This window comes from Physeter macrocephalus, chromosome 8 (assembly GCF_002837175.3).
Source record: "Physeter macrocephalus isolate SW-GA chromosome 8, ASM283717v5, whole genome shotgun sequence".
In the NCBI taxonomy this organism is placed as follows: Eukaryota; Metazoa; Chordata; class Mammalia; order Artiodactyla; family Physeteridae; genus Physeter; species Physeter macrocephalus.
The window spans coordinates 144,718,981-144,727,465 of record NC_041221.1 but is presented as its reverse complement, the minus strand read 5'-3'; the positions used below and the strand labels follow the sequence as shown (position 1 = coordinate 144,727,465).

The 8,485-nt window shown below is 53.0% G+C and overlaps 1 long non-coding RNA gene across 1 annotated transcript; it reads left to right on the top strand.

The window, feature by feature from the left end:
* Positions 1–721: 721 nt before the first annotated feature.
* LOC129392353 (uncharacterized) lies at positions 722–7,864 on the top strand. The gene is made up of 3 exons (XR_008618144.1): positions 722–915; positions 2,042–6,623; positions 7,743–7,864. It is a non-coding gene; the product is annotated as an uncharacterized lncRNA (long non-coding RNA).
* The last annotated feature ends 621 nt before the right edge of the window (positions 7,865–8,485 follow it).

Genomic DNA, 8,485 nt, shown 5'->3' with positions numbered 1-8,485 from the left:
TGGGGTTTTCTGGGAGTCATCATTTCTGGGTTTGGCTTGTTCCCCAGATGGGGTGTGTTGGGAGGGGCTGAACTTGGCATATGACCTGGGCTCTGGGTTCGGCTCATCCTGGACTCGCATTGGAACCCTTTGCTTCTTTGGACCTCTATCTCCCCACATGTAAACTAACTGATTGTTCCTTTCCAGTGAAAAAATTCTGGATTTTCTTTCCTACCTTGAATGACAGTAGGTACTTGAATGACTATTGGGTGCCAGGGGCAAAGTTTTCCACACACTTTATCAACTTAATCCTCACAGCTCTACGAGGTAGCTACTATTATTCTTCCACTCTGCAGATGAGGAAATGGGGGCTCTGAGAGGCAGGTGGCTTCCCCGAGATCACACAGCTCATAACCGACAGAGATGGAATTTATGCTCCCGTAGCTTTGTGTAAGAACTTGCTCACCGCTTCAGCCCTCGCTGCTCTCCCATCCTCACACACCACGTGTCACTGGGCCACTCCCCTGCGCACATTCTCCAAAAGTGCCTCCACTTCAATTAATTTTTAAAGATGACGTTAAGAACAAGATGGAAGGAAGGGATGACACAGCCATGACTCATCATGGAGAGAAGGCAGTCGAGGGACGTGCTGTTTTGACATGTCTGCTGCCTCACCAGGTGCAGGTGTCACTCCCTTCGTGCCCTTCCCCCACCCCTACCCTGCCCTGTGCACTGGCCACAGCCCTGACCGGCGTGGGAAGGGACACAGCTCTGGCTGTAACTCAGGCCTTCCCACGACCAGGGTCAACCCAGCACTCCAGCTTCCCAGGACCAGGCCTCCCTGAGGCCCCCCGTGGTCGCAAGCTCCTCATTGGCTGCCTGATGCTGTATGCATACCTGCCACCAGACTCTCCTGAGACCCTCTGATGCCTTCAGGTATGGACTTTCTGGAAGGGTCTGCCCATCCTGGAGGTGTGTCTGGTATCTGGCCCCCAGCCCAGCTCGCCCAGCCCTGCACTGGGCAGTCTCTCTAAAGCAGGTTTCCTGCACTGGGTTCCACAGTGGGTCCAAGCTAGTTCCACAGTGCCCTGTCCAGAGCCACACTTGTCGGCCTGCTCTGCGCGCTAGGCTCACACTTTGATTTATTGAAGATGCTATGAACTGTTTGAATTGACCAGCACTCCCTGTGCTGGCCTCACGTCACACTCTTCCCAGGCCACTTCCTGGAGCCACTGCCACAAGCGTATGTGTGGGTATCCTGGCTAGTCACTCAGGACTCCAAAAAGACAGAGAAGGGAAGCCATGCCCTAGGCTGGTCAGGAACTGCCTGGTTTCTATGGTGATGAAGCAGGTGGCACTGGATAGTGTGAGCACCCAGCAGGGCAAGGCTCTGGGAAAGCCTCTCCGGTCCTCACGGGCATTGAAACACAGTGACGTGGCAGCCCAAAAGCCTGGCACAGCTCAGAGCTCTGGCCAAAGGGTGCGAGAATCCACAGTTTGGTTTCTCGGAGCTGACGTCTTCAGCCCTCATCGTGAAGGAAGCTTGTGGAAAACACTGGAGGGAAAAAGCTAGGATTCTTCCTCCAGGGATATTAAACACACATACAAATCAAATGCTGCAAGTGAAAATGCATTTTCTGAATTAGTTGCCACAATTTAAAAGTAAAAGTAATTCACATAAAAATCTGGATTTTTGACTTCTGTTGAAAAATTGGAAAATCTGGTAGCCCTGGGCCTGTCTGCACTCTTTTTTTTTTTTTTGTGGTATGCGGGCCTCCCTCTGCTGTGGCCTCTCCCATTGCGGAGCACAGGCTCCGGACGCGCAGGCTCAGCGGCCATGGCTCACGGGCCCAGCCGCTCCGCGGCATGTGGGATCCTCCCAGACCGGGGCGCGAACCCGGCTCCCCTGCATCGGCTGTCTGCACTCTTGAGTGGAAAAATTTGCAGGAGCTGAGGGTCCTCGCTCTGACTTAGCTCTTCATTCAGGATCATTTTAACTGTGACCCACTCTCCTTATATCCAGCCCTCTTCCCTCATTTCTGTTATCTGTCTCCTTCCACAGGTGGGTGAATTTTTTTTAACTCCTCTGTAGTCCAGCTGTGAAAATAAGTCCAGTAATTGGAGGAAGCCCTGCACACTCTGTCCTGCTCTTATTCATGCACAGACGACATGAACATATTAAGGTTCTGAGAAGTCCTGCAATTTCCCAAAGCGTCATGGTCCCCATTTGACACAGTGAGTGCTCCCCAGACAGAAGGTGGGTGCCTCCTCAGACAGTCCCTGTGCCTTTGGGACAGCCCACTTTCCCCTCCCCCCGCTGCCCAGAGTGGATGCTTTGGCCTCTTCTCAAAGCACTGGGCAGGTCTCAATGAGCTGGCTGAGGAGCACTTGTGTGATGTGGGGGATGATGCCTGTTTGACTCACAGAGAGACAGAGACAAAAGGAGATCAGGTGATGAAGAAATTCAAACCCAGAGCCAGTGAGTCAGAGTCTCACCCCCAGCCTGTCCTTGACCTGGGCATCCCCTCACAAGCCTGGCTGATGCCAATATCCTAAGGGTTATCAGTAATTAGAATATCTCACCCGGGACCCCTGACCACTGATTTCAGGCCCCTCCCGGGCTGCGTGTTCTGCTCAGGCAGGACTGCTGACTCAGACGCAGGCCACACCAGCGCCCAAAGCAACTCTAGAGATCTTCCATCCTGTCTAGTTCTTTCATGTCAGCTGGAATTGCTTGGCAATGACTTCCTGGAGAGAGCACTGTTGATTCTGACTCTTGTCTGATTCAGGGCTCAGCTCAGCAGACAGGTAATGCTATGATCCATTGGTAATATCTGCCATGGTTGGAAAGGAAAGAGTGGTGGGTTTGCCCCAAATTAACATCCTGGCTCTAGTCTGTGGGTCAGTTCAGAGGTCCCTCCTGGAGTTGGGGGCAGCCTATGAGAGGGAGCTGGGCTCTACAGTTTATAAAGGGAGCTGAGACATGAAGGAGACAGTTGAGGGCACAACCATCAGGTAGCACCTTGTCCAAGCCAGCCTCAGCCTGCCTGCCACTCCCACATCCTCCTTCGCAGAAGCAGTCGTGTCGGTCCCACGTGACCCCTACCTCCCTGGTTGTAGCCGACTGGACCATGGGTGGGGACCCAGTCTATAGGCTGATTCACCAGCCTTTGAGGTAGCCTGGTGGGAAAATTAACTGCACCAAGTAGATCCTCTTGGGGAATGTGAATTGAAGGCAGAGAGAACAGTGGACGGCAAAAACCGAAGCTGATCAACAAACAGAAGTGCAGAGAGAGAGAGGAGAGAAGCTGCGTGGGGTTAATGATACACCCTAGAGTGACAACCTCCCAATTCCTACAGCTGACACACCAGCTCTGGGAGTCGCCTTTGGTGAGGCTATGGGAGGGCAAAAGCCATGCTTGCTGGTTTATCAATAATCAGGTCCCTATAACCCACCGAATCTGTTTCTGGCCAAAGGGGTTTTTCAGTCTCCAAGGGATGGGCTGTCAGGGTGGGCTCCAGAGGGCAGGTCTGTGAGATAGTGGGTGAGCACCCTGCTGGTGACACTTGCTCTCACTTGCGGGGTCTAGTAAAATCTCTTGAGGGTGGGGAAATGGGCCTTCAGAGGACATGTGTGAATTCATCATGGGTTGCAGCCTGGTTTTAGCCTTGCATTACTTCAATAAACATTGATAATGATCAGATAAGAGCCTGGGCTCACCATCCAGATCCCTTGGATTTGCCACTTACCAACAGTGTGACTTTGGGCAACTCATGTCAACTCCCTGTGCCTCCTGTTGGTGGGAATGTAAACTGATCCAGCCACTATGGAGAACAGTATGGAGGTTCCTCAAAAAACTAAAAATAGAACTACCATGTGACCCAGCAATCCCACTACTGGGCATATATCCAGAGAAAACCATAATTCAAAAAGACACATGCACCCCAATGTTCACTGCAGCACTATTTACAATAGCCAGGTCATGGAGGCAACCTAAATGCCCATCAGCAGACGAATGGATAAAGAAGATGTGGTACATACATACGATGGAATATTACTCAGCCATAAAAAGGAACGAAATTGGGTCATTTGTAGAGACGTGGGTGGATCTAGAGATTGTCATACAGAGTGAAGTAAGTCAGAAAGAGAAGAACAAATATCGTATATTAACGCATATATGTGGAACCTGGAAAAATGGTACAGATGAACCGGTTTGCAGGGCAGAAATAGAGACACAGATGTAGAGAACAAACGTATGGACACCAAGGGGAGAAAGTGACAGGGGTGGTGGTGTGACGAATTGGGAGATTGGGATTGACGTATATACACTAATGTGTATAAAATAGATAAGTAATAAGAACCTGCTGTATAAAAATATAAATAAAATAAAATTCAAAAAAAATTAAAGATTTTGGAAAAAAAAAAAACTCCCTGTGCCTCAGTTTCCTCAGCTGTAAAACGGGGGCAATGATGGCACCTGACAGGGTTGCTGCGAGGGATTAAAGTAAGGACTGGCACAGAGTAAGGGCTACTAAATGTCAGGCTCTGTGCTGGGTGTTGAAGGTACCAAGTGGATTTGTCTCTTGCCCCCATGGAGCATAGAGTCTAGAATTCAGTGGCCACTGGGGGACCCTGCCCACCTGTGACCTCTGTGCTGTGGGGCAACTGGTCTTTTCTGGGCCTGATGTCAGCCAGCCCTGGTGAGACTGACATCTGCCCCCACACGTCTAGTCCTGCTTCTGCCCTCCTGGCCAGGCCTGGCAGTGGCAGAGCCTGTGCCCAAGGGGAGGGAGGCATTCAGGGCTGGGAGGCAGGAAGGAGAAGCACTAACATCCCCTGGAGCCGTCATGGGGGTTCCCTCTACTGAGTGGCCACTGTGTGGCAGACAACATGCGATAGACATCCCTGTATTCATTTCCTAGGGCTGCGGTAACAAAGTACCACAGACTAGAGGCTTGAAACAACAGGAATTTATTTTCTCACAACTCCTAAGGCCAGAAGTCCAACATCAAAGCGACATTTGGGCCATGTTCCTTCCAAAGGCCCTAGGGGAGAACCCTTCCTTGCCTCTTCCAGCGTCTGGTAGCTTCTGGCACTCCTTGGCTTGTGGCAGCGTCATTCCAATCTCTGCCTCGGTCTTTACACAGCCTTCTCTCTGTGGATATTTGTGTTTTGTCTCTGTGTCCAAATTTCCCTTAAGGACACCAGTTGTATTAGATTTAGGGACACCCCCTAATCCACTATGACCTCATCTTAGCTGGATTACATCTGCCAAGACGCTTTTTCCAAATAAGGTCACCTTCACAGCTTCCCGTGGATGTAAATTTTTTTTTTTTTGCCACACCATGCGGCTTGCCGGACCTTAGTTCCCTGCCTAAGGCAACAGGGATTGAACCTGTGCCCCCTGCAATGGAAGCAGATTTCTAACCACTGGGCCACCAGGAAATTCCTCCGTGGATGTAAATTTTAAGGGGACACTATTCAACCCAGTAAAATCCCTTAGCCACCACCTATCAGAGTGAATTTGGTGTTATTTCCCCCATTTTACAAACGCGAAAACTAAGGCACAGACCAGCCCAAGGCCATACGGCAAGGTGGACTTCAAACCCAGCTCTCTGACCTACAAGAGGCCTCTGAGTTCCTAATGGTGACCAGACGCTAGGGCTCTGGAGGAGAAACTGGAGCTACACGTATGAGGAAGAAGGAAGCAACAACAGGAAATTCCTTCTCAGGGCAATGTCCAAGGCTGCTGAAGCTCAGGGACTGGACTTCAGCCTCCCAGCCCTCCTCCCCTCTTTCTGTAACCCCAGAACCCTCAGCCCTTCCCAGCAACAGGCAGGAAGCAGCTTAGCCTGATGCTCCGCCGAGGTCTGTGCTGTGCTGATCTGGCCCGAATAAGCCAGCAGCAGCTCAGGGGGCAAAGTTGGAAGGAATGTTTATCTGGGGCCAGCAGAAGGGAGAGGGCTGGAGCCCACAGCCAGAGCCACTTGCCTGGGAAGGGCCCCCCTTTCGTGTGTGTGTGTGTGTGTGTGTGTGTGTGTGTGTGTGTTGGTCGAAGGCCCTGTTGCCTGTCCTGGGGCCCTGCCAGAGCTGGGACAGCTGCTGATTCTGATCACAGGAGTATGTTCCTCAGGGAGGGAGGCCCCTTAGAGATATCCCAGCCCAAGGGTATCAAATAAATGTCAGGTCTACCACCATACTCCCTTCCTCTGAATCCTCCTCAACACAGTGCCCGCCAGAGCTACTGTCTATCAACTGGAGCTGGCAGAAGAGTTAAAAACTGCCCTGTGTTTCCAGTTCCAGACCCAGGAGTCTCAGCCTCAGTGATACCTTCCCGAGGGGTTGAAAAGCATCCTCTAGATCCTACAACTTGAAGAGAGAAGCAGGCCAGTTCTCCCAGTCCGGGTCCCAGGCTCTTTTTCCTTACACTCACACTTAGTACCCAGGGTGACATCCAAGCCTTCCTGTCCTCCCACTCCCTGTGAATCATTCCTGGCCGCTACCAAGAACCAGGCTTCACAGCTGTTGCTGTTGCACCCTGGTGCTGGCATCTGAGGACAGCTGCTGCTGCTGCAGGGCCCACCCCGCCCCCAGGGCAGCTGGTCTGCGTGACAGGAAAGCGCTGAATGGTTCTGAAGTACAGGTAGGAGTTTGCCCAGTCAAGAGAGTTCACGGAGGGAATTCTGGGCAGGAGAATCAGCATGTGCAGAGGGCCTGACAGAGCTGAAGGGAGAAGGGGGGGTGGGGCGGGGGGAGCTGGGAGGCAGCAGCCACCGTCATGACTTCAGTGACGTGACACCATTGTCCACAGGACCTGGGTTCTGGTCTTGGCTTGCTCATGGCCTTGCTGTGGCACTTGGAGCAAGCCCCTGCCCTTCTGGGCCTAGGTTTCCCCATCTGTCCAGTAGGGAGCCAGGACCTGGTACTCACAACAGGCCATGCCTGCCTTGTCAAGCGTCCCCAGTGTCCTCCTTGCTGTCCTGGCTGGTGGAGGGGAGCAGATGTTGATCCTCAGAGAGGCTCAGCCTGTCTGGGAGCTAGCCCAGCTGTCCCCAGGCTTCTGCAGGACTGGGGTAGGGGAGCGGGACACTATGCTCTTCTCACCTTTGTGCGCTGGGCCAGGAGGCAGCTTGGCAAAGGGTACCAGCCACCACACACTGCTCTGACCCTGGCTGAGTCATGCCCCTTCTTCAGGCCTGCCCTCCATAGGGCAGCAGACCACTGGCCAGGGACCTGCTGGAGCCAGCCGGGAGGTGCCTGCATGACTGAGGAATGTGTTTACTTCCCCCTGTGCTGGGAGGAAACCGAGCAAGGCCCCTGCTGGATTCCTTCCCAGCCAGGCCAGCAGGCTCTCCACCTCCTCCCCAGGACGGCCACATTGTTCTAGGCAGCAATTCCCACCAGCCACGTTTCAGGGCTGTCCTGCCTCACTTTATCCCTCCACAGAGAGAAAGCTGGGCCAGTCGGGACCACCCACTGGTGCCCGGCCCTTGGCCTGGAACCGGGACCCGCCCCCTCGCTCAGCTGTGTGTCTAACCACTATGGGGCCCTGACAAGTGCCTTTCCCTCTCCGGGGCCTCAGTTTCCCTTTTCTATTATGCAGGGATGGATTGAGGTAAGGTCTGAGGGACCCTTCAGGCCCAGGAGTCAGGGCCTCTGTGAGAAGTCCTGGGAAAGCATAGGGTGATCTGGTGGCTGGGAGGATGGGCTGTCATTCATTCACCAAGGTTTCAGCACCTGAATGTGCCACACTCTGTTCTAGGTGCTGACAATCCAGCAGCAAACAAGACAGATGCAATCCCCTGCCTCAGAGATGGAAACAGGCACTGAACAAACATCTAATCATGTTGAGAAGAAGACTCCTTATGAATGAACTATCAGAGAGGGGAGAGATGGTAGGGGGTGGGGGGATGGGGAGGTCAGAGAAGTCCTTGCCCGGGAGGTGACATTGAAGCTGAGATTGGTGGCGGGGGCGGGGGGAGACGGTGCCAGTGTCATCAAGAAAGGGGCAGGAAAGAGCATTCCAGGCTGCAGGGCCGGTCTTTCTGAAGGAGTGAGGAGGAGAGACTGGGGTAGGGGACATGCAGGTCAAGGAGCTAACTTTACCATTAGAGCCCGTGGGACCTTAGAAAGGACGCTTAACCTCCCTGAAGCTCTTTGTCATCACCTGCAAATTAGCCAAAATGTCTACCTTGCAAGATACTCATGAGGATTTAATTACATAGCGCCCCCTGCTTATTTCAGGGCCTTATGAAAAATAAGTACTCAATAAATGGCAGCAGGGGCTTCCCTGGTGGCGCAGTGGTTGGGAGTCCGCCTGCCAATGCAGGGGGCGCGGGTTCGTGCCCCGGTCCGGGAGGATCCCACGTGCCGCGGAGCGGCTGGGCCCGTGAGCCATGGCCGCTGAACCTGTGCGTCCGGAGCCTGTGCTCCGCAACGGGAGAGGCCACAACGGTGAGAGGCTCGCATACCGCAAAAAAAAAAAAAAAAAAAAAAAAATGGCAG